Source organism: Elgaria multicarinata, chromosome 6 (assembly GCF_023053635.1).
Source record: "Elgaria multicarinata webbii isolate HBS135686 ecotype San Diego chromosome 6, rElgMul1.1.pri, whole genome shotgun sequence".
Classification (NCBI taxonomy): Eukaryota; Metazoa; Chordata; class Lepidosauria; order Squamata; family Anguidae; genus Elgaria; species Elgaria multicarinata.
Genome location: NC_086176.1, coordinates 84,493,753 through 84,520,017, shown reverse-complemented (window position 1 = coordinate 84,520,017; position 26,265 = coordinate 84,493,753). Strand labels below are relative to the sequence as shown.

Here is a 26,265-nt window from a genome sequence, read left to right as displayed (position 1 = left end):
TATATATATATATATATATATATTCAATGGGGTTTTGTGTTAAAGTCAACAAGGCTAGTGTTGGTGTGGTTGTAATGTTGTTAAGGTCCTGCACCACTTACTGGGAAGTCAATTCTACTGAAGTCAGTAGGGCTTTCTTCCAATTAAAATTTGTCCAGGACTGAGGTGTTCCACAGCAAAATTTTACATTTTCACTTAATGTTAAAGTAGTACAATTTTGTTATTATGCCTTCAAATTGTGTCCTTTTATCCTGCTTCTGGCACTGTCAAATTTTCCTGAGCGCTAGTTTCCCTTTTAATGTTCTGGACTGATTTTCAGTTCATTTTGAAATCTTATGTTATATTTCACAAAACTGAGAAATATGATTCATTTATTGACATTCTGATCACTCTTCTCACACACAATTTATTACATCTGCAATATGTATATTCTCAGAATGCAGCTAAAGGCTTTATAAAAGCTTTTTGTTTTTTCATTCTCTTTTCTAACTGTATTTTATCAAAATTGAGAGGAAATTCTATATAATTACAAAATCTTTTTTTTAAATGAGCATTTTTCAAATATATAAAGAATAAGTATTTGGTGCAGGCCTAGTACATCTTTTTCTTTCTGCAAGGTATTTATTTTAACATAAGGCCGGTACTAGGGAATGACAATACACAGTACATGCATATTGATGCTCAAAATTAGCTTTATTAACTATGCATGTTTACTCAGAAGTAAGACCCACTAAATATAATGGGGCTTACTCCTTTGCAAATGTGTTTAGGATTACAGTCTAAATTAATAAAGATTAAAGATTACATGTAGGAGTATTTAACCTTTTTGCTTCCTTTGTCCACACAAGTGCAATTTTAAAAATGCATGTACTCATCAGGTTTACCAGAAAAGTTAATTACCAAAATTTTACTTTGTCTAATAATTGCATTTTTACTGCAGCAGGCATTCTTACAAGCATACATAACTTAAATTTCAGAATTCAGAGGAAAGTCACTATAAATTCAGTTACAATCAAGATTTTGTGGGCCCTCAAATATATATTTCATTGGGAGGTGGGAGATTTTTAACAAAATAATTGAACATTTAATGAATTTATTTTTTACGCTTCACTTCCAAATGCATTAATTTTTATTATTATTTTCTGTATTTTCTATAGAGGAATTGGAGTATTTTATTACCGAAGCAATCATTAACCTCATCTACCACTAAATACCAAAATGTACATCCCAAACAAGGATATTCACTTGTGTCAAAGCAAAAGACATTAAAATAAAAGTGAACCATTATTGTTCATGAAACACACACAAACGATGACTTGCTTTTGGTAGACAGATGGGGCATCCCAACAAATACTCCAAATCATTTGCAGCAATTCGAGGAGCGGTCTGGAAATAAACATCTCTTTATAGTGCTTGAGTTATACATGGGTTTCCACCAGCTCCTTAAAACACACACACACACACACACACACACACACACCATGTTGATTCTTTCCATCTACAACCATCCCAGATATCCAGAATGAATGAAGCAGAACTGTGTGCCACCCTCCGTCTCAAAAAGGACCACAGGGACATATTTGTTGTCAGCTGCCTGCACTGCAGTACAATGCAGCCCAAGCAAGGCTGACCACCACAGAAGCTAGATGGAGTTTCATCTTTGATTCTGCTCCTTTGGGATTGTCACTCCTTTCTTATTGTGCAGGAGTGGGCGAGAAGGAAAGGGGAACGTTTATCTCACAGCTCCATACAGTTCCACAGAACAGGCGATTCCAAAGACTCTGCTGTATCTAACATTCTGACATCCAGTATTATCGTATAACATGGATCCATTCAATGACCAAAGGCTAAACTATCTCAACGTAGCTTAGCGAGACAAGAGAGGGGAACTCCTATTTTGCATGACTGTTCTCCTCCTTCTCTTCTCACCCCCACCCACCCTGGCTCCCGCGCCACCCGCTCTCTGCTCACACGTCAAAGTGGCATCCCGAGTACGTCCACAACCCCCACCACCGTCAGCATCCAGCGATTAGTTTCGCGCGCTCCCCGGGCGCACGCCAGCTGGGGGTGGGGAGGGGGGAAGAGGGATTCCCAGTAGTGACTCCGGGGAGACGCACGCGCCGAGTTAGAGCCCACGCGCCTCCGTCCCCCGCGAAGTCCCCAGCAGCGCTGAATCAGCTCCGCGCGCGACCCTCACCCTACCCCACCCCTGCTACTGCAGCCGTCCCCGTTATTGCCCCCGGGTGCTGCAGTTTCGCACGCTAAGCGAGCCTAGAGGGAACAAGAGGAAAGGAAGAAAAAAGGAGAAAGGAGGAGATTCAGGGGGGAACTCCTGAAATGTCTAGCTAGCTGCTGATCATTTTGCTAAAGTATGCGAATCGGGTCTTTTCTGGATTTGATGCAACTAGAAGCCAACAACTTTGCAAGCTTCCGGAGGGGAAGAATCTTGCAGATTCATCCTATAAAAGAGGGACGCGATGCCTGGTTATGGTGGTGGTGCGTGTGTTTTAAGCACTTTGAAACGCCCCACGTCTTTTCCCGTCGCATCGCACTGCAAAGGTCTGACTCGATCTTTTGTAGCTGTCATGCACCTTTTGCATGTTCTCTTTCCACGTTTCCCCGCCGCTACCGCCTGCAGCTTTCCACGGCTGCTTCCTTGCAGCACTTTCTACCCACCACACCGTCTCCCATTTCATGTCTAACCTATCCACAAAGTTCTTAGGCAGTGGTGTGTGTGTGTGTGTGTGTTGGGCGTGGGGAGAGTAAAAAAAAAAGAACAGCAAAATCAAGGAGGTTGGCTAGCAAGGCTTTGGAGAGACAACCACTGCATGATGGCAGTTCGCCTTCTCCAGGTACCTAAACGAAACTCTTCCGGGGGGGGGGGGAATTAAACACGCCTAGGCTCAGGCTGCAGCGCGGCCGTGCAAACCTTACCCCGGCTTACTTGAGGCAACGTCCCATTGAACTCGACTGAAGTTGTATTTCCTGAGAGGATAGCGCGGTCTGCAATGGGTTTGCTTCCACTCAGTTCGACCCTCTCCCGCCGCCACCGTGCAAGCACAACCGCTCCAGCCGCGCTGTATGAGGGGAAAGTTCGACGCGAAGCCTCCTTCCTTCCAAGGCTTCTCCAGTCCAAAAAACCAAGCTGACGGGGCGGAGGGAAATTGTATATATGTATATTTAAAAGTTCCGCAAGCCGGCAAGCAGTTCCCGAAGGGGCTCTGTACTTACCCGCTGGAAACGCAGCCAGCCTGCAGCCTTCTCCCTCTTCTCACCACGCCGCTCACTCGGTTTCTTTCCAGCCCCCTGGAGCTCGGCGTGGTAGAGCTGCGCTTTGCTGTAGGCGGCGGCAGATTGGGTTCTCTGTCTCTCTCTTCTTCGCCCCCCTCCCCCGTCCTTTCCTGAGGAGGAGCCGCGAGGCGTGACAGAGGCCCGAGCAGGGGCGGGAAAAGTGGCCGTGTGGGCTCCCCGGTGCAACGCGCGCTCCCTCTGCTGCAGTGCTGAAGCGCTTTGCGAGAGTCACCGCGAGGGCGGGCGGGAGGCAGGCAGCGGGCGACGCACGATTAAGAATTGGAGGCGTGGGAGGGCGCGACGGCCGGGCAAGCCCATTCTCCCTCGCCCGAAGATAGCAGCGGGAGGGCGGGAAGGAGGAGGACGACGGCGGGAAGCCGTGCGAAACTAGGCGAGGGCGCGCAGGCAAATCAATCTCCCGGAAAACGATAGAGGAGGGAGAACGTGTAGTCCAAATAAAGGCAGCGTGTGTTCTTCCCGACCAGCAGTAGCTGTGACATATCTCGGACTTGGCCAAACGCTTTGGAACGGGGCTATATGTACGGGCAGGTCTGAGCATTTCTTTTACTGCCGAACAACACCAAACGTCCCTAGCCCGGAGGACTAGAACGCCTGCCTATTCGTGGTGCGAGTGCTGTTGGAGAACTAACCGTCCCGGAGAGGTGGCAGAGAAAGTTGGCCCCTGCCGCCACTGCGTCGTGACAGCTAGAAGGAATTCAACAAGTGAAGCGTAACCTTTCACAGGGATAGTTGTCTGGGGAATGCTGGAAGTTGTAGGGCTCCCCCCCCCGCCGCGCACCCCATCTAAACATACATAGGATTGTATCCTTAGTTTGACGCTGCAAAAGGCTCTTACTGTGGTGCCCTAAAATCTAACATTTACTGCGGCATGAGATTTCATGGACCGAAGCCTATGCAGCAATAGAGTTTTCACAGATCTTTTCCGTGCGGCAAGACTAGAAAGACTTTCACCTAGAAAGAAGATGGAGAGAAGTCAGGGGATCTTCATTCACCTGTTGAATTTCGTGTAGCTGCTAAAGGCACAGAATAACTTTGGGGGGGGGGGCAGGGGAAATGATAGATTCACACTATCAACAAGTACACAACCAGGCACTTGTTATAGCATGGATTGTTCCAGGAACGTGGCTAACTAAATCAGCATGAATACAAACTATGGCCTTGCGTTTTATTCTAATATGGGATTGTCAGCAATGTGCAGTATATCTGCCACTAAATCCAGCATCAGGCCAGCTTCAAGGGGCAAAGGTCCAGGACTCATGCTCAGCAGAGTAAGCAGGAGGGGCTCCCCCTACAGTTCTGGCCGGGCAACAGTTGCATAGAGTTAAATTAGGGACAGCAGCATGGCTGCCTTTGTCAAACAACAGAGAGAGAGAGAAAGGCAAGCTCTTCCAAAAGATTGTTTTTCCATCACAGCCACAATGTAGATGAGCACTCCTTGCCTCCTCTCCAGTCTTCCTCCTGCAGGTTTGAGCTGAGCGTTAATTTGGCATTTGGCTAAACCACCACCACAGTCCCTCATAGCTCCACGCTGGAAGCCAAAGGAATACTTGGCTCACACCTGCAGGAGGAGGACTTAACTGGAGATGCCAAAGATGGAAACTGGCACATTATATGTGCAAGGCTACATTTTTATCATTGAATCAAACCTCCTCCCACAGATTCATCTTGCTCTTATATCCTCTACTACAGCCCAACACAGCACCCACTCAGAACCATAGTTTATTGCCCACGGATTAATCATGCCCAGCCCCCAGCTTCACAATGTCATTGCATAAACACACATACAACAGTAGCAATAGGCTCATAGTGGCCATTTAAAACATAAGAAGAGCCCAGGGCTGGCCCACAATGAAGCAGAATGATGCATCCACATGAAGCAGTGGAGCTGGAAGAATGGCGAACTGTGCTGTGGCCCTCCCACCCCCCCCCCCACAGCCCAGAGAGCCCACTGCCACCTCCAACGGGTGGCTCTAGAGAGCCTCGCCAACTGCTTTCCTGCTGTGGCACTTGCTGCAGTGAGAAAGCAGCTGGTGATGCTGTTGAGAGCAGCAGCCACCGCTCTGCAGTTGCAGGGCTTTGGATTTATTGTGCGGGCTCAGTTGTATCCTGCAACATCTCACCCCACACAACAGCAAAGGTAAAGGAGAAACACACATACATGTGGCAGCTGCAACAGCAGGGAAGGAGGTAAGGAGGGTTGCACAGCGGTGATGCAAGTTCTGCTTCAGACAGCAAGAGAGCCCACACCAGACCTGGAAGAGTCTGGCTGGACAGCATCTAAATGTCATTTAGTTCAATCTCCTAGAGATTTATCTGTGTGTCATGATAACCCATATTTGCCAAGAGCAGGAACAAATTAATATCATCAGGTAGCTACAGGACACGTTTAGTAAAACAAATCCAAATGGCACTTGAGCTGGCAACAAAATCAGTCAAAACCAAGAAGTAGATGTCTGATGAGATGCAAAGGACATTCTTATTTTCCTCTCTTTTCTCACAGGGAAAACGTGGGTGGGGAGCATGCTACCACCAGTAGATATCAACAGGAAGTTGTGCTTCACAGACAGAACCAAGCTCACACAAGGGGGCATCAAACTCCAGCACACTGCTATGAGAGCCAGTGTGGTGTAGTGGTTAGAGTGTTGAATACCTCACAGGGTTATTGTGAAGATGAAATGGAGAAGAAGGGGTCCAACTAAGCCACCTTGGTCTCCTTGCAAGTGGAAAAAAAGGCAGGATATAAATGTGATGATGTTCATGCCAGTTCAGGCATACAGCCCTGACTGCTTCCTGGTGATAGCAGCACTGGAGGAAGCACAAGGTATGCATGTTGCATGCAGAATTTCTAGGGTAGTTGTCTAAGGTGGTCATGTCTTATTTACCACAAGAAGTTCAATAGCACCTTCCCTTTCATGTTCTTCAGCAACTGATATGCATGAACATACTGCATCTGATACTACCCAGTAATACACGCCCATCGTGACTAGTAGATCGATAACCTTTTCTTTCATAAATTTGTCTACCCCACCCCCATTTGAACCCATCCAAATTGGTGGCCATCACTTCATATTTTGGAAGTAAATTTTGTAGTTTAACTATGTGCTGTGTGAATAAGTACTTCTTTTTATCTATCCTGAATCTACCACCAGTCAGCTTCATGGCATGACCCCAGGTTCTCATATTATGGGAGAGGCAGAAAAGCCTCTCCCCAACCCGTTCCTCCACACCAGGTATAATTTTATACATCCCTATCCCCACTACAAAAGTGGCCTGCCAATGACTGAGAGAGTGTCCAGATTTAGACTTTTTCCATGTGTTCAGCTGCCCAAACCATAGAATTATACAAATGGTCTAGATGACGTCTTCCATTGGCAACCCTCCCATGTTTTCCCACCACTTCTTCCACCACAAAATATCTGTTATGGAGGTAAAGACAGAAATTTCTACACAATGCCTTTTGATTGCCATCTGGAAGCAGCCTGGGCATGGTTGTATGAATTGTAAGACTGCAATCCTGCAAGTCCCGATCCCAAATCAATGCATTTCTGAGTAAACATGCAAAGGATCAGGTTGCAAAGTAGGCTTCAGGTTGCTTAGGTATCCCCTTGCTTAAATAGCACGTTTGTGCAAGGTGCTGTAAGGCAACATAGCAGGGGGAGCTCATGAAACCAAAGTCCTACAAGGATCTAACAGCCTGATGCAATTTTATGTTGAAGTAAATCCTACTGTGTTTGGCTTCGCTAACTTGCAAATAAGTGTGCATGGGATGACATCCTAAATGTCATCTAGTTCAGTCTCCTAGAGATTTATCTGCATGTCATGATAACCCATATTTGCCAAGAGCAGGAACAAATTAATATCATTCATCAGGTAGCTATAGGACAAGTTTAGCAAAACGAATCCAAATGGCTTGACAAATGCAGCCAAGTGTTTTGTTTCACACCAAGGCTTATAAAGCTAATGTGATGCATAGACATTACTGAAACAGGCCAAAATACAAACATCTCTCAGTCCTCTTATTTTCCTCTCTTTTCTCACAGGGAAAAAATAGGTTTCCTGGGGTGGGTGGAAAGCATGCTAGAACTGCTAGATATCAACTGCAAGTTGCGCTTCACAGACAGAATGAAGTTTGCGTATGGGGCCACCAAACTCCAGCACACTGCTATGAGAGCCAGTGTGGTGTAGTGGTTAGAGGGTTGGGCCTAATTTACACCAGCCATTTATTCCAGAATAATATCAAGGTTGTCCTTACTGTGCTCCATGACGTTCACCTAATCCCGCAGTAATCTAGGAATGACTCCTCAGTTATTCAGGAATATTGCAGACTGCTTTTGCCACAGTTTTTCTGTCTCTCTTGCTACGTTCCCAAAGTCCAGGCTGGTGTGCCTGCCTGGAGGGAGTGGGCGGCTGCCATTTTTGGCACAGTTTTTGATTGGCTATCAGCATGTTTTGGTGCCAACTATGTGCATTCTTTTTTAAAAAAAAAACATATTGAAGTGCAGGAGCACATCTTCGACACAGTACCTATCCGCCCTGCATATCTGTGTATTTGCACTGGTGCACATCTCAGAAGAATTCTTAAAAAAAGAAAATCCATGCCCTGTACCCATCTGTCCAGTCCTGCCCACTTCTTCCCAATACGTCCTCGTGCAATGGCTCTCCTTTTCTCCCAGAAAACTTCCCTCGTTTGTGCCCCGTGAGGGATGATTGCAGAAGCGGGAAACCTCCCAATTATCCCTCCTCCATTGCTAAACAGCAGTAGGTGTAGATTAGGCCTTGGACTGGGACTTGGAAGATCTGTCTTCTAGTCTACAGTCATGAAACTCTCTGACTCCCAATCACTAACCTACCTCAAAGACCACAAAGAAGACAATTCCATAACTGGGGTGTCTCTACTGAAAAGTCCCTCTCTCTAGTGGTTACTCACCACCTCACTTCATTTGAAGAGGTACCTGGAAAAGAGCCTCTGAAGAATGTTCAGATAGGTACATATGGGAAAGGACAATCTTTCAGGTAGGGATGTATGTTTCAGTTTGTAAATCATCTTAACCTCACTTGTTCTCAACCTTGAACATGAACATATATACTGTTTTTATGTTTTTTAAATTTTTGTATACTTTTAATGTTTACTATTTTTAATTGTTGTAAACAGCCCAAAGAGCTTCGGCTGTAGGGCGGTATATAAATGTAATAAAATAAATAATTAAATAAATAAATAAATAAATAAATGGAAGCACATTTTAAAAGAATGTCTGCACAGTCCTGAACTTGCAATCATGTTTTTTAAAAAATGTATTTCTTTAAAAATTATATGCATTTTGAAATGCACAATTCCCACCCACCCCAAATTACTCATTTTCGTGTTTTAAGAACATAAGAAGAGCCGAACTGGATCAGAGCAGGGAGGTTCACACAGTGGCCAACCAGCTGCCTGTGGGAAATTCACAAGCATGTCATAAGTGCAACAGCACCCTTTGGTCAACGGGGGAAAGTGCATATCTTTGAAAAAATCACACAGAAATGCTCACTTTCACAAATAAAAATGAGAGGGAGCAGAACCAAGCTTCAAAGTGAAGTTTGGAGAATTCTGGTGAGCCCATCCCTACTTTCAGGTAACCTCATTCCAAGGGGTTTAGACATTGTTGGAAAGAAAATACTTTTATGAAATTTTTGATTCACACATTGGAATCTGTTACAGATACATTAGATTTGTGTAGTTTTATTATTTTGGAATGTAAACAGCTTTTGCAGCACTACATTGAGCACCAAACTAGACATATTAATCACATCATTGGTCCTTGCATGCTTGTTTTTTCTTTATTAAATAGGAGCTGCTGCGTGGGAGGTGAAATCCAGGTTGGAACACTGGTATGCCCTACCACAGACCTGATCCGAATCCCCCTTCCTGCAGCTGCTACTTGCCCAGTACTTTAACAAATTTCTAAGGATGCATGTTTAGATGCTGGCTGGGGCATGCTGGGATTTGTAGGATTGTGCATACAATGCATACAATTGGGCCCTAAAGGACCTTTCCTCACAAGGCAGTGTGCAAAAGATGAATAGAACATAAGGATACAATCATGCAAATATAAAATCATATTTCTTAAAATCTAGACATGCAAACACCTCTAAAATTAATGGCATTAAAAATCCACAGTGCAGCAATTAATAAATGCAGACTGAAATAAAAAAAGTCTTGAAAATGGTTTGCAGGGGCTAGTAATGTTGGAGCTGCACAAACCTTAGGCAGGGGAGCAAATCCCACAAATACAGGGCCACCACTGAGAATGCCCTGCTAGCCTAGTACCTACCCAATCTAGTATCTCTTAAAGATGGGCTGAAGAGCAAGACCCCAGACATGATCTCAATGTGTGGGCAAGTTTGTATGGGTGTAGATGGTCCTCCAGTTAGCCAGGTCCCAAACCATTTAGGGCTGTAAAGGCTAAAAACCAGAACTTTAAATTTGGACTGACATATGGGCAGAAAATGCAGTTGGTACAGAATAGATGTAACATGTCCATTTGCCCAACACCCACTATCCTTCCTGCTTTATTCTGCACCAACTGACGTTTCTAAACTGTCTTTAAAGGCAGCCCCGCATAGAATGCATTGCAGTAATCCATTCTGGAGGAAACCAGAGCATAAATCACTAAGGCCAAGCCTGCTTTTCCCAGATAGGTTTGCAGTTGGTGAACCAGCCAAAGATGGTAAAAAGTGCTCCTGGCCACTGATTCCACTTATGCCTCTATCAAGACTGTTGAGTCGAGGAGCACCCCCAAATGGTGTACCTGCCCTCTTGACAGGCATGGGGTGGATGAGGAGTAGTGACCCAAATTGGGACAATGGCAGAAGCAAACAGATAAAAATAAACAAAAACTCCCCCTATGCTGGAATCTCAATCTGGATTAGCCTCCCCTACACACACAGCTGTTATTTAGTAAAGAAAAAAGCAACCATACAAGGGGCAGTCATTTCATTAATGCCACATCCATTTTAGCCCCGAGAAGGCAGTTAGAAAGATAATGTAGCTAGGCTATTTGAATACCAAGTAGATCTTTTCCCCTCCATCAAATTAAAAAAAAACAATTCTTCCCTTTAAGAACACTCAGTGCAAGCCCTTCACAGACCTGTCTCTTCAGCTGTGTGACATGAAACCTGGAGACTATGACATGTTGCAGTCCAAACCAAAATTGTGACAAGATATGCCTGTCACTTTCTTGACAGCCAGGCCAAAGGGTCACATTGAGCACAAACTCACCTTTCACCTTTTGTTCCATGCCATTGTATTCCCTCATGCATAGTATTCTGTTTGTGAAAAGTTAAACCAAATGGGGATATTTATAATCTATCATCAATACAAATCAATTTACTTCCGATTCAACTTGATTGGTGTTCTTGAGTCAAAGGATTTTAACTTAATTTCCCTGCTCCCTCCACCCTACCCCTGATGGGCGCAGCGCTCGGCTCCGCACAAGTAATGGCACAGAGCTGGGTCAAGCTGCGGTCAGCCCGGGACCGCGGAAAAAGTGGGCCCAAAGGTGAGGGCGAGATCCTGGGGCAAGGGAGGGATCATCCCTCCCTGATCCCAGGATCCCCTGTGTGTCATGTGGATGCACAGGGACCATCCTGGGGTTCGCCCCGGGATTTCGCCTGGTCTAGCTAAGGCCTAGCTCAATATTGTTTGCATTGACTGGCAGTGGTTCTCCAAGGATACAAACAGTAGACTTTCCCAGCTCTTACTGGAGATACTAGAAACCAAACCTACACTCTGTAAGAGAGTGTTAATAAAGAATGCAACTGGTGGATGCTATACCAATGAATGCTAGGTAGAATTACTCTATGTGGTTCTCAAGGAATAAACTAAGTGCATAATCCTGTGCATGTTCAGACAGAAAAAAGGCTTACAACTGCCAGCACGGCCCAACTAGCCAGTGTGGTGTAGTGGCTAAAGCATTGGACTTGGAGTCGGGAGATCTGGGTTCTTGTCCCCACTCAGCCACTGGGTGACTTTGGGCCAGTCACAGACTCTCAGCCCAACCTACCTCACAGGGTTGTTGTTGTGAGGATAAAATGGAGAGGAGTGGGATTATGTACGCCGCCTTGGGTTCCTTGGAGGAAAAAAGGGCGGGATATATAAAAAATGAAATGAAATGAAATGATGGGAGCTGTAGGCCTTTTTTTTCTGTCTAAAACATACATCGTATTTCACTTTAAACAACTGATGGAAGGGGAAAATATCACTAGTGGCATTTAATCACATACATACCATAAAACATGGAGTTGATTTCAGCCAAGCCATGTCAGCAATTAATTTAAAAATCCTGGGAATTGTATGCAGCAGTCATAAAATGCTATATCTATCTGTTCCCTTTCCAAAAATAAATATGCTTGTGCATAAGTTATGTCCCAAATGACTGTTCAATATACGAATAAGGTAATCTTATTAAATATTTAAAATACATGTGGATAGAGAGAGTTTGCACAAACTAGCTGTCTAAGGCATTTAATATGCTCAGTAAGGTGATTAGGACACTTGTTCAAAGAAAACTCCAAGTGAGTCATCCATATAAATCCAAACCATTAAAATATCCCTTTTGGTGTGTGGAAGGACAGCAATAATCTCTGGGACATGGAAGATTGACCTCTGCCATTTTCTTTCTTGTATGGAAGGATTGTTTATATAAATCTGTATGATCACAGAACCACAGAATTCATGTGCTTGACAGACATATCATGAAACTTCAATATATCAAACATTTCTCTTCCATTAATTGGGGGTGGGGTTGTATCAGCCTTTTCTGTTTTTTAAATGAGCATCTGAAAGATTTCCATCTACTCTTTCTCTTTCGGTTTTGCTTTGAAGCTCTATGCTGCTGCCATTTCTTATACATCTAGAAATGTCCCTTCTCAAATAATGTTTGCAAATCACATTTTAAAATGTTCAATAGACCTTTTCCAATATAATTTGTCATGTCACTGATTTTAATGCAGGATCTGAGGTTTCATAATACATTAAAATGTATCAAATTATTTTCTTGTTCAGCCAAATATCCTTGGAACGTGTTTGTCTTGAGCAATTCTCTCTAGTGCATTTTGCCAACTTCTTTCAATTAGTATTCTTTTCTGATCTCACCTTTTCAATATATATATATATATATATATATAAAAATGTTGCATTCCCTCAGATAAGATGACATACATTTTAGAAATTATTATAATAAATAAGTCAAAATGACTGTAAAGTTTCAGACAACTCACTATAAAGAAAAGGGAATCTCAATACTGATGCAAAGGTTAAAACCCCATAGAAGTTAGAGAGCAGCATCCTAAAAAGATTCTACTGTCTTTTGATTCATCAACCACAAAAAAGTCTTTTAAATAACACTTTTACCTATTCAATATAAAAATATCATTTTTAGGCACTACAGCAGCCATCAAATATTTGGTACATCAAATGTGCTGAAAATTCTCTGCTTAACATAAGATGTAGATCAGCTACAAGAAACTCTATGGTTGAATTCACTAGCTTTTGGGGGGCGCGTAATTCTCTGTATCAAATTTAATTGAAACTGTTTATTTTTCATTATGAAAGTGTAGTTTATCTCCCCCTAAACTGCACATTTTCAATCAATATTTTTTTTATAGTTTGGGAAGTTAATTTAAATGCTGTCAGAGGGAGACAGATGTGAGCACATTTTGGTTGGAGATGCCCTTAGGGAATTTACCTATGAGAAGAAAATGGAAAGGGAGTAAAATAAGGAGATGCAAAACTAGACAGTATTGTGGAGCAATGCAGATTGGTAGTGCTGACCAGCCCAAGGTATTTTGCTCCCTGAGGTGAAGAATGGAATGGTGCTACCAACCATTCCATGTACCAATAGTTGAATCTTATTTCAACACTGGCTAGGAGCTCCATCACACCAGCGTTTCAATGTACTCTCGATGTGCCTGATGTCTGGTTTTGCAGCACAGCACTTACATGACGTCGTACCCATCCTGCTGTGATCTCACTGTGATCACGCCGTTTCCCCCTCCTCTTCTGTTTTATTTTTGTATGGGGAAAGTTTGGTTCTTTTCGCCATGCGCAATAACATTGCTGTTCTGTTCCTGTGTAATTTCCTTTTCAATGCTATTTTGGATTATCCTGATTTTTCTGCTGGGGTGTGTGTCTGTGGTAGGGTGTTCATGTAGGGCAGTGTCACTGATGAATGCAGAGAGTGGGGTGGTTATCCTCCAGCGCGCCATTTCAATTTCTTTTCCTCATTCTCCTCAGGGACACCTGCTGGATCATAGGTATGGAGTTCCTGAGTTGGCACTTTCGGTCCTCAACTCAGTTTATAAGGATCCTAGGGAAAGCATTCTGTGTTCTTTTTCTCCCTCCCCATGCCCTTTCTCCTAAGTTTTACAGTGCAACAATACTTCATTGAAACGAGGATAGGTAGACCAGTCTGTGGATATACAAGGGGTTGACTTTCCCTAATCCCTTAATCCCTTAAATGCACCATTGCATCATTACACCATTTCAGCCTACCAGAATTGCATTCAATTGCATTTGAGCAGAAATAAAAACAAAACAATACATGGGAAAATAAGAATTAGGGCAGGGGAAGGAACCCACGTCCATCTCAAAGTCCCTCCCAGCCACAACAACCAATGAACTGCAAGGGGAAGGAGAAGGAAGGAGACATTATGTTAGCAATGTGAGCCCACACAGGTGAAAGGATGCACGCGCTGAAATAGCGCTGAAATCGCAACAATGCACACACTTGAAAGTGATCAGTGCTTGACATGCTGTCGAAATGGAGGTGGATAGTGCGGGGACAACCAGGGGAAAATACGTGGTGTGATGGAGCTCCCTATCTACACTACTGCTTTATAGCAGTATTGAAGTGCACTGAAAATTTTTGAGGCACATTCCACATTCCACATACTGCTTTCATGGTGTTATGTCCTGCTCTTTATTCTACATGATCCAAAAGACCACAACAAATGTCACTGAGCATCATCACATGGGGGGAAATTGTGTTTCCTTACCGTTGCTTCTCCACCCGCTCTTTCCCCCCTCATTACTTCCTGTGCATCCTATGAGGTATAAATGCGCAACAGGGATATAGCTTTATCATGATGGGATTGTGATTTGACACAAGGTGTAGATGTATCTCCCACAGAACCTGTAGGCAGCAAGGTTACAGAGCAGATGACATGGCACACACAGTTCTGCGCACCAACAACTCACAGCTTTAGGAATTCATTGCTAAGACAACTTGATTAACTTTTGCTTTCTGTATGCATATCTAAAACATTTTCCATGTTTAGTCTTCTCAATTGTCTGTAATCAAAGTATATAAGGCACATAAGTGTAATTGAAGTGGCATTTACATTGCCCCAGATAGAGAAGACCGTTACTGCTTAAGGGTGCAATCCTATCAGGATGCCTGTCAGCTTCTGAATCCAGAGGCTGACAGGCATTCTATGAAGATTGGGAGGAACACAGAGGCTATATTTGCCTCTCTGCTCCTGCCGCTCTGCATTTTGCTAGATGGGCCATTTCACCTGTCTAGCTAGGGCTCTGCGAAGCAGAAAGCTTGGATGCCTGGGTCCAAGGTTGGAGCGCTGTCTTCAACCTTGGATCAAGGAATCCGAAGTATCCTATCACCCCCCCCCCCCCGGCTCTGCCTAAAGGTCATAGGATTGCTCCTTCCAACATTTATTCTTAGTCATCTCAAATATCCCTTTTTGTTCTTGCTGTCATCAAAACACTTACCTTTAAAAACACCACCACACACATTTCCCTACACAAGATAAATGATTATCTTAGCACATGCTTCCAGATGAGTCACCCTGATTTATTCACAGGTTTTTTTAAAAAAACTGGGAAAGTAGCTGATATTGTCTTCCATTTGTAACTCTCCCATGTTCTTCTGTCTTTTCCAGTCTTATTTATTTATTTATTTTTCAGTTATTAAACTCAAAGCTGCCACTTTTTCTGGCTAGGTTCTTATCCCATTAAAATCATTATCACAAGAGGCACAGGTGACCTTGGTGGGGCAGAGGCCTTTTATCAGCTTGAGATGATATACTATCTGGACAGAAGTAGCCTACCTAGTTATCCACAAGGTAACCTCTTGTTTGGATTACTGTGATGCAATATGCGTGAGGCTGCCTTTGAAAACAATCCAGAAATGTCAGTTGGTCCAAAATAGGGCAGCAAGATAGTTAAAGACTAACTGATACAAAGTTGTCAATTCAATGTATCTACCTTTGATTTTATCACAGAACTGAGATCCGCATACTACACAAAGAGTGTTTCCTTTCCTGCAGTACATCACTAATATAGTACGTTGATTCAAACTTCTTCTAGACTTGTTCTAGACTGAGTTTATTCCCTCTAATAATAAATGTTGGGTTACCACACTTTCTTTGTATAAGACAACTCTGCTGTAAGTCACACCAGACTATCCAACAAACTCCAGACTGTATAACACAATCAAAAGGATGCACATAGGAATCACTCATGTTTTAGCTATCTACTTAAACAACCAATAGTTTTCTGGCCAAATTTATTCTGGCTTTAAGTTGCCACAAGACTCATGGTTGTTGGTTTCTTCAATAGACTAACATGGCTACCATCTGGAAATAGCTATTTACTATCTCTTGTTTATGTTGTATTATCTAAAATGGTTCTCAAACATTTCCCCCCATTGACTACTTGAAAATTGCAAACAGTTTAACCTTTTTTCATCCACAGATAAAGCCACATACTTGACTCATATTTAATTTTAGAAAAATTCCTTTACTGCTAGCATCATAAAAAACAGCACCATAATATGAAAATCATAGAACCTCAGCCAGTCTGCTGAGAAAGGCCTCTTTAACCTGTAAACATTTCAGGAAAAATAAGCAGATGGCACACAAAAAATATCATGAAAATCACAGGCCGTAGGCCAAGGCCTTGTTAGCCTTTTTGATAATCCAACCCTGGTCAAAATGACCTCAGTTTCTGTCATCAGAAAGAAAGAAAGAAAATCAAGTGCAGGGCTAAGTATAGATATTCTAAACTGTTCTATAACTTTTATATGGACCGTCTGAATGGAACTGTGTGGAACATCGTTCTACAATGCAGTTCTCCAGAGATCACGCTACTTGGGCAGTATCCCATGCTAGTGCAATGAGGACCTTATTGTATTTAAAGCAACTGGGAATGAGGTGAAATACTCATTTCCAGAACGGGGTAGAACAGTGGAGCTCAACTCTGCCAATCTGTCCTGATTTGGAAATGAGTTTCTGCTCATTTCCAGGTTCCTTTATGAAGCACTAACTGCCCCGTTGCATTAGCAGTGGGTACTGATGGTAGAGTGAAATTAGCAGGGGTGCAGCAGCAGAATAGGATATTGAGCCTGCTACCTGGAATCAGCATGAATTGGTGGCAGGAATGCGAACTTCTGGGTACCTCACAAATAGGTTATTTGACTTTAGGCGGTAGTAGAGATTACTGCAAACCAAAAAACACAAGGCCTAGAATTAATATCTGATCAAATGTCCCAAATGCGAAAAGCTATAATCACTTATGTTGCTAATTTATTAGTCTAATAATATTACCCATTGTCTGCAATATATTAGGGACATGGAATATGAATAATTTAGCACAAATGCTCTGCCTGATCCTACCTTTAACAGGTTTTTACTGATGTATCACAGCAGATACATTAATTACACACACACACACACACACACACACACATTGCAGCTACTGAAGAGGGTGGAAGCTGAACTGTTTAGCTCTAAATATATTTAGAAATTATTCTGTAGTTAGTCTACACACACACACAAATAAACACACATATATGTACTGTATATAATACAGAGAGAGAGAGAGAGAGAGAGAGAGAGAGAGAGAGAGAGAGAGCAGAACACTTAAAGAGAGCAAAGGGCAATCCAAGGTTAATTACACTTCTTGACATTTGGAGAAAATATGAGTTCTTAGTGTAGTTCAGGCATGAAGGAACAGCTGGCAGTGGAGTGTAGAGCAGTGAAGAAACAATCAATACACCATCATAATGGGAAAACTATCCTTTAAGCTTAATTAGTAAGGCACCGTAAAACTTGGAATGACACTACTGTTGGGTACAACATTAGCTCAATTTAAAAACAACAACAACCAGAGAACAACCAAAGTATTTTCTCTTTGTCTGTGTAGTATTCTAAGGAGGGGTAGGTAGGCTACAGGACTGCAAGAGAGACTTTGTTTTCTCTTGAATATCAAGGTCTGCCAACTGGAGTTAGGTAAAAGCAGACGTTCAGGAAGAGCCAGATATAAAATGGTAGCTCAGAGAACAGAGCCATCTATCTACTGCATTCCATGAGCCATACACTGGGATGAACTTCTGCATGCATCAGTACAGATCTACATCTGACTTAAGACAAATGTGGTATTCTAACTAGGGCTGTGCACGGACACCTCCCCCCTGATCCGCTTCAGATCCCAATCCGCAACTTTCGGATTGGGTCCGCTCCATGCCAATCCACCAGTGGTCCGCTCCGCTTTGCTGTGGAGCTCCAGATCTGAATCGGAGCTCTGCTTCCTCCCCACATGGACTTGCATTGAAATCCAAACACCTATAACTTTTTTTGAAAATCCTACACCCCATTTTCAGACATGGGATTTACTCTGACATCTGTACAGATGCAAATTTGGAAGTGGGCACCCTCACAGATGCCATCTAGATCTACATTCATGGCAAGCTTCAAGCAAATCCCATCATCCCCTGATTTTTGGCGATTTTTGTCCCTTTTAACTCACCCCAATTCAAATCCCATGCTAGAACTCTGTCAGTTTTCACATTAGAAACCTCAAAATTGGCACCATAAGAGCTTATCCACGTATCCACCTTTATGCTCAGTTGGAAGTAAATCCAAGCATCCCCTGATTTTGGGGGAATTTTTGAAAATCCTACACCCCATTTTCAGAAATGGGATTTACTCTGACATCTATACAGATACAAACTTGGAAGTAGGCACCCTCACAGATGCCATCTAGATCCACATTCATGGCAAGTTTCAAGCAAATCTGAGCATGTCCTGATTTTTGGCAATTTTTTTTCCTTTTAAGCATCACCCTCTAACCCCATTCACACCCTTTTCTAGAACTCCGTCAGTTTTCATGTTAGAAACCTCAAAATCAGCACCACGAGAGCTTATCCATGTATCCACCTTCATGCCCAGTTGGAAGTCAATCCGAGCCTCCACTGATTTTGGGGGAATTTTTGAAAATCCTCCACCCCATTTTCAGAAATCCAAATATCTCAGGGATTTTTAAAGCTGCAGACAGCTAAATGGGCTTTCCTTATTCATGGCCATTTCAAAGGAAATCCCAACATGCCATGAATTGGGGAGTATTTAAAGATAAACCTTATGAATCTTCTTCCAAACTTCAAAAATTTACTTGGAACTTCACGAAGTCTAAACAGGGTGAGCGCAGGAAGGACTAATGCCCTGAGTCAAAACAAAACACACACAACCGTCCCTGTGAGGTGGGCACAGAATAGGAGAGGCAGCAGCAGGTGGTGGCTATGCCCTGGCCTGAAGCACTGGGAGCAAGCATGCAAGCAGCTTGTGGGGTTGACCCACACAGCCCATCTACATCTCCCAGGCACCAAGAGGGCATAGAGGCAGGCAGAGAGGTGCTACACACACACACACACACACACACACACACACACACACACACACACACTGTGCCATAGATCTATGAGGAAGTAAGTCCCAGGCAATACCCCACAACGACAGCACCTGGGCAGAGGTGGGAAGGCGGGCATGCAGCAGACATTTCTGGGGGCACAAGTAAGTGATCCAAGGATTGTTTCCACTTTCCAGGCCATCAAAGCCAGTAATGCAAACTAGCCCTGTGAGGCAGGAACAGCACAGAGAGATGCCTTTTGCATCCCATAACTAATAGGGGGCTAGGAGGATAAGTGTAAAGCTTTGTCTTCCTTGCTTCAGAGTTTATTGACTGCACTGTGATCACACAGCAATTAGTAAACAACAGCAATAATAATGTTAATAATAGCAGTACTAGTAATATTATCATTATTATTATTAATAATAATAATCAACAACAACAACAACAATAAGAAGTTGAACCACAATGAAAGCCTGCCTGACTTCACTGAAGAGGGAAAGCCAGGAGAGCTTTGGCTATGGGATGGTATATAAATTTAATAAATAAATAAATAAACACAACAGGGGTGTGGAATTAAAAGCACTGCAGCAGTGTTGCTGAATCACAACAACAAGATTTTTTTTAAAAGGCTATGTCTGTCTTTTACCAGTAAGAGGAAAGTGGACGTGCCCAGGGGGAGGGGGAACTGTGTCAATTTGACTGCTCCTGTCTAGGTACCAGTCTTTCAGAAGCTACCGCACACTTCAACTCATGAGAGGTATATTAGCTTCACTGGCTAACCTTTGGAGAGTTCTGATGACCCTCCAAGGGCAGGAGTGTGCACTGGGCATGTCCACATGCCCTATGGACATTATCCCCTTGCACCACATCTATTCAGTTGTTCACCAAGGTTAGGGTGGGTAGCAGTGCTGTTTTTCCTATCTGTTATTTATTTACTTAGTATATGATTTAAGGCTGTGTTTTTGCGTTTGGTGGGGCTACTGCTTCAAAAACACTGGAAAAAGTCTGTTCAGACAAAGAAAGAAAAGTTACCCAGTTACTAAGTTACTAAGTTTCCCGTTTTGCTTATTCCCCCCCGCCTCCAACATTGGGATTGGAGGATGCTTCATCAGGTGATCACGTTTGGGAGTTGAATCTGCCTCTCATCACTTAAAAAAAAACCTTACCTCCTCCCACTTTAAGCCATTCTAAACAAATTAATAGCAAGCAAACCACAGGACAAAAAAGACTGAACATCTCCACAAAATGATCCCCAACCACCACTGTCTAAGCACAGCAAGTTTCAGGGATGTGGGTTTCAAAACAAAAAAGTTATATGCTAATCTTTTCCGCAATGCAATCCTATGGGGAAAAATATCCAAAATGGCGGGCGGAGCACTTCGCGAAAAGAGGATCGATTTGCTTGTGGCCTCTTCTCTTCGCTATGCTTCACTAGCCCCCCCCCAACTCGCTATAATGGAGGCGCAGCCCCCAGCTTCGCTATTGCTTCTCCAAACCAAAGAGAAGCGGATCACAGCCCTAATTCTAACACAACTGTAAAACCTGCACAAAATCCTGGTCAACCAATTCATACTCATATTTTACAGTGAGAACTAGCACAAGGCCAGCCACAGCAGCTATTTTTTATACTTCAATTTTACTTTTGTTATTACAGTATTGGATGTCAAAAATCCTTGCTGATTGACTCCATATCACCAAGCGAATGACCAGTAGATGTAACATGTTTTCATCATTTGTAATGTTATCAACTAACATTACACAAAATCCCACAATTTTTCTCTTGCTGCTTCCCAGCAAACAGCTTGGCAGTAAGATTGTCTTTTGCAGTCCTGTTTCTCGCCATATGAAATCAACCAAAAGGCAAATACTTGCGATCAATGCTTATTATCATCTTGGCTTATGTCCATATATATTCAAGATAGATAGCATATGAGCATATAGGATTTAACTAGAAAAGATTGATAAGTTTGTCTTTATTTACTTTCCCTCTAATGGGGTTACACATTTACACTAACCCAAAATAACTGAAAGCATTTAAAGCCAACCTTATACACCCACACCCACACACCCCCACACCCCCAAATAAATCACATCAATTGCTTTTGTATTGTTAAGAGATTTCCTTCTTTGTGTTGGCTGTATTTTGAGGAGGGAAACAAAACATTCATGCTGAATTCCAAAAATCTATACATATGCTGTTGTAGCATAAAGCACTATATATAACTGGGGTGACAACAGACTACATGACTGCAAACTGCTTTATGCTCAAGGCTTGATGCCCAAGGGAAGAAACTTATAGCACATACACTCATGGATGATCCAGTGGTGTCAAATCCAGAAAGCAGAGTCACAACCAGTAATCAGGGCAGGATCTACACTACTGCTTTAAAATGGTTTATAACAGTAGTGACAACTGTTGGGGTCCAGGACACATTACAGATACAGTTTTCAAACTGTTTTCAAAGTGCCATGTCCGCTTGGTATAGATCTGGCCCAGGATCATATGCAGTAAAACACAGTCAGATTGAAGAGAGCAGGGTCTGGAACTGTCAGAATCCTGTAAGCTGCAGCAGGAGATACAGAGTATTTCCTCAGAGGGAGAGCTGTTGTCCCAGCAAGGGCTGCTATCTCATATATTTGTGCTGCGTGGACCATATTTTCCCTGACTTCTTCTTCTTCTTGGAGGATGTTTCTGCAATTCTCTGAGTTTGGGAAGCTGCTTGTCTGTGGTTGTCCTCAAGGCATGTGTGCTCAGCTGCCTGCCTAGAGTTCACCAGAACCATTTTTTCCTGCCAGGTGCAACACAGCATCACAACGATTCCACCCATAGATTTGCAGTTCTTTGAGATAAAGTTGAGCCATGTAAACTACAGACTCCTAATAAACAACAGAATGCTGTGTCCTAGTATTATACAGTTGCTTCTTTGGGGACTGGGAAATCCAGGTTGCCCCCTGCTTTTAGAAAAAAAAACACTTTTGCTGCTACGGAGTGGCACTGAGGCCTTAGCTAGACCAGCGGTTATCCCGGGCTGATACCCCGGATCACCCCTGTGCGTCCAGATGATGCACAGGGGATCCCGGGATCAGGGAGGGATCATCCCTCCCTGGCCCCAGGATTCAGCCCTACACTTTGGGCCTGGTTTTTCCTGCGGTCTCGGGCTGAGCCCAAGGCCGTGAGCGTGTGGCCCATTTCTACGGCTTTTCCCGGCTCCATGTGATTACTCACATGGAGCCGGGAGCCGCACGGGGTGCAGCGCTCCTCAAGAGTGCTGCGCCCTTTGGGGCTAGGGTGGGGGGAGGGGGAAATCATTTTTTTAAAAACAACAACAACACCCCTAGCTTTAGTCACTCCAGCGCTCGTGCAGAGCTGGCCCTTTGAAAAAAAAAATGGTGGGTGCAATGCCTCTCTTCTTGAGGTCGTCGCACCTTACATGTAAACAAGGGTGAGATTTTGCATTATTCACAATGCGAGGTCTCCCCTCCTCTCCCCTGGATTTTCAGTTAGGTCTAGCAAAGGCCTAAGTAATCCTAATGCAGGAAGCAGCATGGGTTTTCTGGTGGCTATTTGGCTTGTTGGGCTCACCCCCTGCTCCTTGTCCAGCTTCTGCCAAACAATCGCAGGTTGCCTTCCAGCCAAGAACACCCCCAACAGAATGCCAGAGCAAGGACAAATGGCAGAAGAGCCATAGTGACCTCACTCTGGCAGAAAAAGTCAGGGTAAGTCCCCGGATTTTCCAGCATGCAGCTTTGTGGGAAAGCCCCAATGGCTGCGAGGTGACAGCTGCATCATATAACCAATGCAGCAGCAGTACGCAGCCACCGTGGAGCTTTTACCCAGAATAGACAGCCCCCTAATTGAAATTTCAAGCATATTTTTTTTCTGAACAGAAGACAGAAAGCACAACTGAATCCTAATTCCATTACACCACTTCTAGATGCTTCTTTTTAGAACCCTTTGGTAATGAAAAAATACAGTGGATGATGTATGTAAATAGTTCATGTTCACTTCCAGGAGAAAAAATTAGATTCTCAGAGCCATTACACAAACTACTCAAGTGCTTGGCAAAATGTAAAAAGATATAATTCCACATTTCCTTCCTGCTGACACTTCAGTGTATACACGGCATCTTCTTGTTATCTCTTGCTATGAATACTGAAATCATGAAATTAGGAACTCCATGTTATAAAATAATTCACTCTGTGAAATTAGAGTAGGTTTCCTTATCATATTGCATACTTCATTTTCATTAAGCAACATAGGGCACAAGATATTCCCTTTTTCTTTTCAAAATTGGTAGCATATTTCAATATATTATATATTAATCCTTCCAACAGCATCAGCTAAACATTTTCAGGGAGCTTAGATTCTGAGTGGATTTGTCTTAATTATATGTGATACATATGCTAATTGAGGCTAACTGTCCTATGAGAGAGAGAAAATGTCCTTTTTAGCAGAAGAAATTAGACCACTTAAAATTTCACTTTTTTTATTGGCATTGCTTTGATGTTCTTAACTTTCCTACTGAAATAAATGGAAGTTAAAAAGTGCTTAACTTTGATCAGATCATTATGCCATTGTTGGATAAACTCCCTTCAGTATCTTCAATCCACAAAACTGTCAGGATTCAACTGATGATGGCAAATCCTATGGTGTATGTACAGCATTTATAAAATAGGAACATCCAATTGGTCAGATGCCTTCTCTCCCTTTTCACACCATTTCTTTAGACATGTCCATACAGCTTTCCTTCAAAACCTTCATTTCTCTGATAAGGAGCTTTTACATTTTTTAAAAAAAGTTATCCTGTACTCCCCCCCTCCCCCCGCACACACAAAAAACCACCAGTGGAATTCAAAGTATCCTACAACAATGTATAAAAGCAATAACATGATTAGCCCAATTCAAGCATTCCTTAAGTGTGTAGGATAAACATGCAAGGAGGGTGAGTGCACTAGCCCCCTCCTTGTGTGTTTCTGTTGCCTTCTCCATGTGGAGGGTGATGTTCTAAAATGGAGCGCTTCCTCCACTTTATCTGGAGAGGCTCTCCACAGGATCTAGAATATTGGGAAATCACTAGAGGATTGCCACAGGGGAAGTTCCAGGACAGTCAGAACAAAAGAAGTGTGGATAGCACCACACGGGGGCTGAAAGCTACATAACCTTACCTTGGCCCTTTCTACACCTAAAGATTATCCCAGGAAAATGAAGGGATCATCCCTGCCTGTCATTTGGATGCACTGAGATGATCCCAGGACAATCCTGGGAGGAAAGGCAGGTGTAGAAACGACCATGGTCTGTTGCTCCAACAACTAGAAGGCTCTGAAGAAGGGTTTTGGTTTCCTGTAGATTGTTAGCTCTGAGCTTCAGAGCTGGGATTTTCTGGGAGGAGGGGTCTGAGGTGGATTTTCTGGGAGGAGGGGTCTGAGGTGTCTTCTTGCACCCACTCCTGTCCCTGGTCTGAAAGACTGTCTATGTCAGGGCCTCTCCCCATGAGGTGGGGGTATTGGATGCTGACACATGAACAAGTTAACTGAGAGGAATCAATTTAATGGATCAGTTATCTGATCATAGCTCTATCAGTATTTAACCATTGTTTTTAGGGTTTCAAGTCCTTGATTTGCATACCAAGGGACACACTGGAATCACAGATAGAAAACCCCCACAATTCTTGTTCCTTTGGACATCAGCCTTAATAGGAGGCAATTTGCCTCAGAAAGGGGATGGGATGAGAGGGAAGGATGTATTTGAGTCTTCCTCAGCCAGTCATTTCCCCATGAAACTTCTCATCCTTAAAAACGTTTGCCACCATGACTTTTAAAACCCATGTTTGTGAGGTAAACACAGATTGGGTGGGGATGAAAACAAATAAGGAGGCAGTTTCATGGGGGAAATAATGGTCAGGGTAAGAATTATGTACTCCCCTTCTCTTCAACCCTTTCTCAAGGGGATTTTGCAAGGGAGAAGAGGGCTTTGGGACACAGTTCAGTTGATACTCCCAAGGATTACTTTTCTAGTAACTTATTTCAGGGGTACAACACAACAACAGTTCCATAGATTAATCATTATGTTTTAATCATCAGCAAACATTTAAGGGATTCTTCAGCAGTGACTGTATTTTCAAAGATGGCTCTACCTTCCTCTATAAATGTGCTAAACATATACAAGGCAATAAACTGAGAAAGGAACAACCAAGAAGTCCACGACTACAATTTGGCTTAAGTATGGAAATGTAACAATATTATGTTTCTGCAGACAGGAAAGAAATGTTGGCAGATGCTTTAGGTTAGTCATGGAGAAGGGATTTACTGCACAAAAAAGCCCTCACTATGCGGCCTTGGCTTACTCTGAATCTATGAGCACTTGATACCTGTGCAGTACACAGGCCAATCAATGTGCGAGGGCACAATGCCATCCAAACATATTGTGATGAGCACCAGTAGCCACAGAGTCCAGCTATGAAACGCAAGTCTCTGTTGAGTTGTGGCAGAATTCCCAGCCAGGAAAGCCTATCATCAGCCATCTGTTCTGTTGAAATCAGCCAGTGTCTAAAGAATGTCCTGTCACTCATCAATTACTTGACTAGGGCACAATCCACCGTGCAGCTCTCTTGGGGGGGGAGGGGGAACCCATGGAAATGAATGACAAGTATGCAGGAGCTGGTAGTACTTTTCACAGCTGGAATTCATTTCCATGGTGCTTGCACAGAATTGCCCAACAGATTTCACTTCAGGTGAAATAGAAATTACAACACATTCCCTAATTCCTGTCTGAATCTACTATTATCATCATGCACTGGATGGATGAAGGTGAACAAACTGAAGCGTAATCCAAACAAGACAGAGGTGCTCGTCTTCCACACGTCGTACTGAGGCCGCTTCTATGCGACCCCAGTGCGACCCCAAAAGGATCGTGTAACTTGCCTTTGGAAGACCCGAGGAAGAGGCGTCCTTGCCGCCGCCGCCACCCACAGACTTCCTCGCCGGCCGGCGAGGAGAGCTCTGCTGAAGAAGGCGGGGTGGAGAGCGGAAGAAGCTCACCTCCCCGCCTTCTTCCCCCGAGCTCTCCGTCCCAGCCGGCGAGGAGGTCTGTGGGTGGCGGCAGCGGCAAGGACGCCTCTTCCTCGGCTCTTCCAAAGGCAAGTTACACGATCGTTTCTGGGTCACACTGGGGTCGCATAGAAGCGGCCTCAGTACAACGTGTGAAAGAGCCCTTGGTTGGTTGAAATGCAGCTCAGGGAACAGGGATTCAACCTCTGCTGGATAGGGTGATGCCT

General features: G+C 43.4%; 1 protein-coding gene across 1 annotated transcript in view; it reads right to left on the bottom strand.

Moving 5' to 3' along the window:
- Positions 1–3,246, bottom strand: part of SV2C (synaptic vesicle glycoprotein 2C) — a 116,809-nt gene extending 113,563 nt beyond the window's left edge. Inside the window, exon 1 of the mRNA XM_063128645.1 lies at positions 3,232–3,246. The gene's annotated coding sequence lies outside the window, so the exon portion shown is untranslated. The remainder of the gene's footprint in view (positions 1–3,231) is intronic.
- Positions 3,247–26,265: the final 23,019 nt, after the last annotated feature.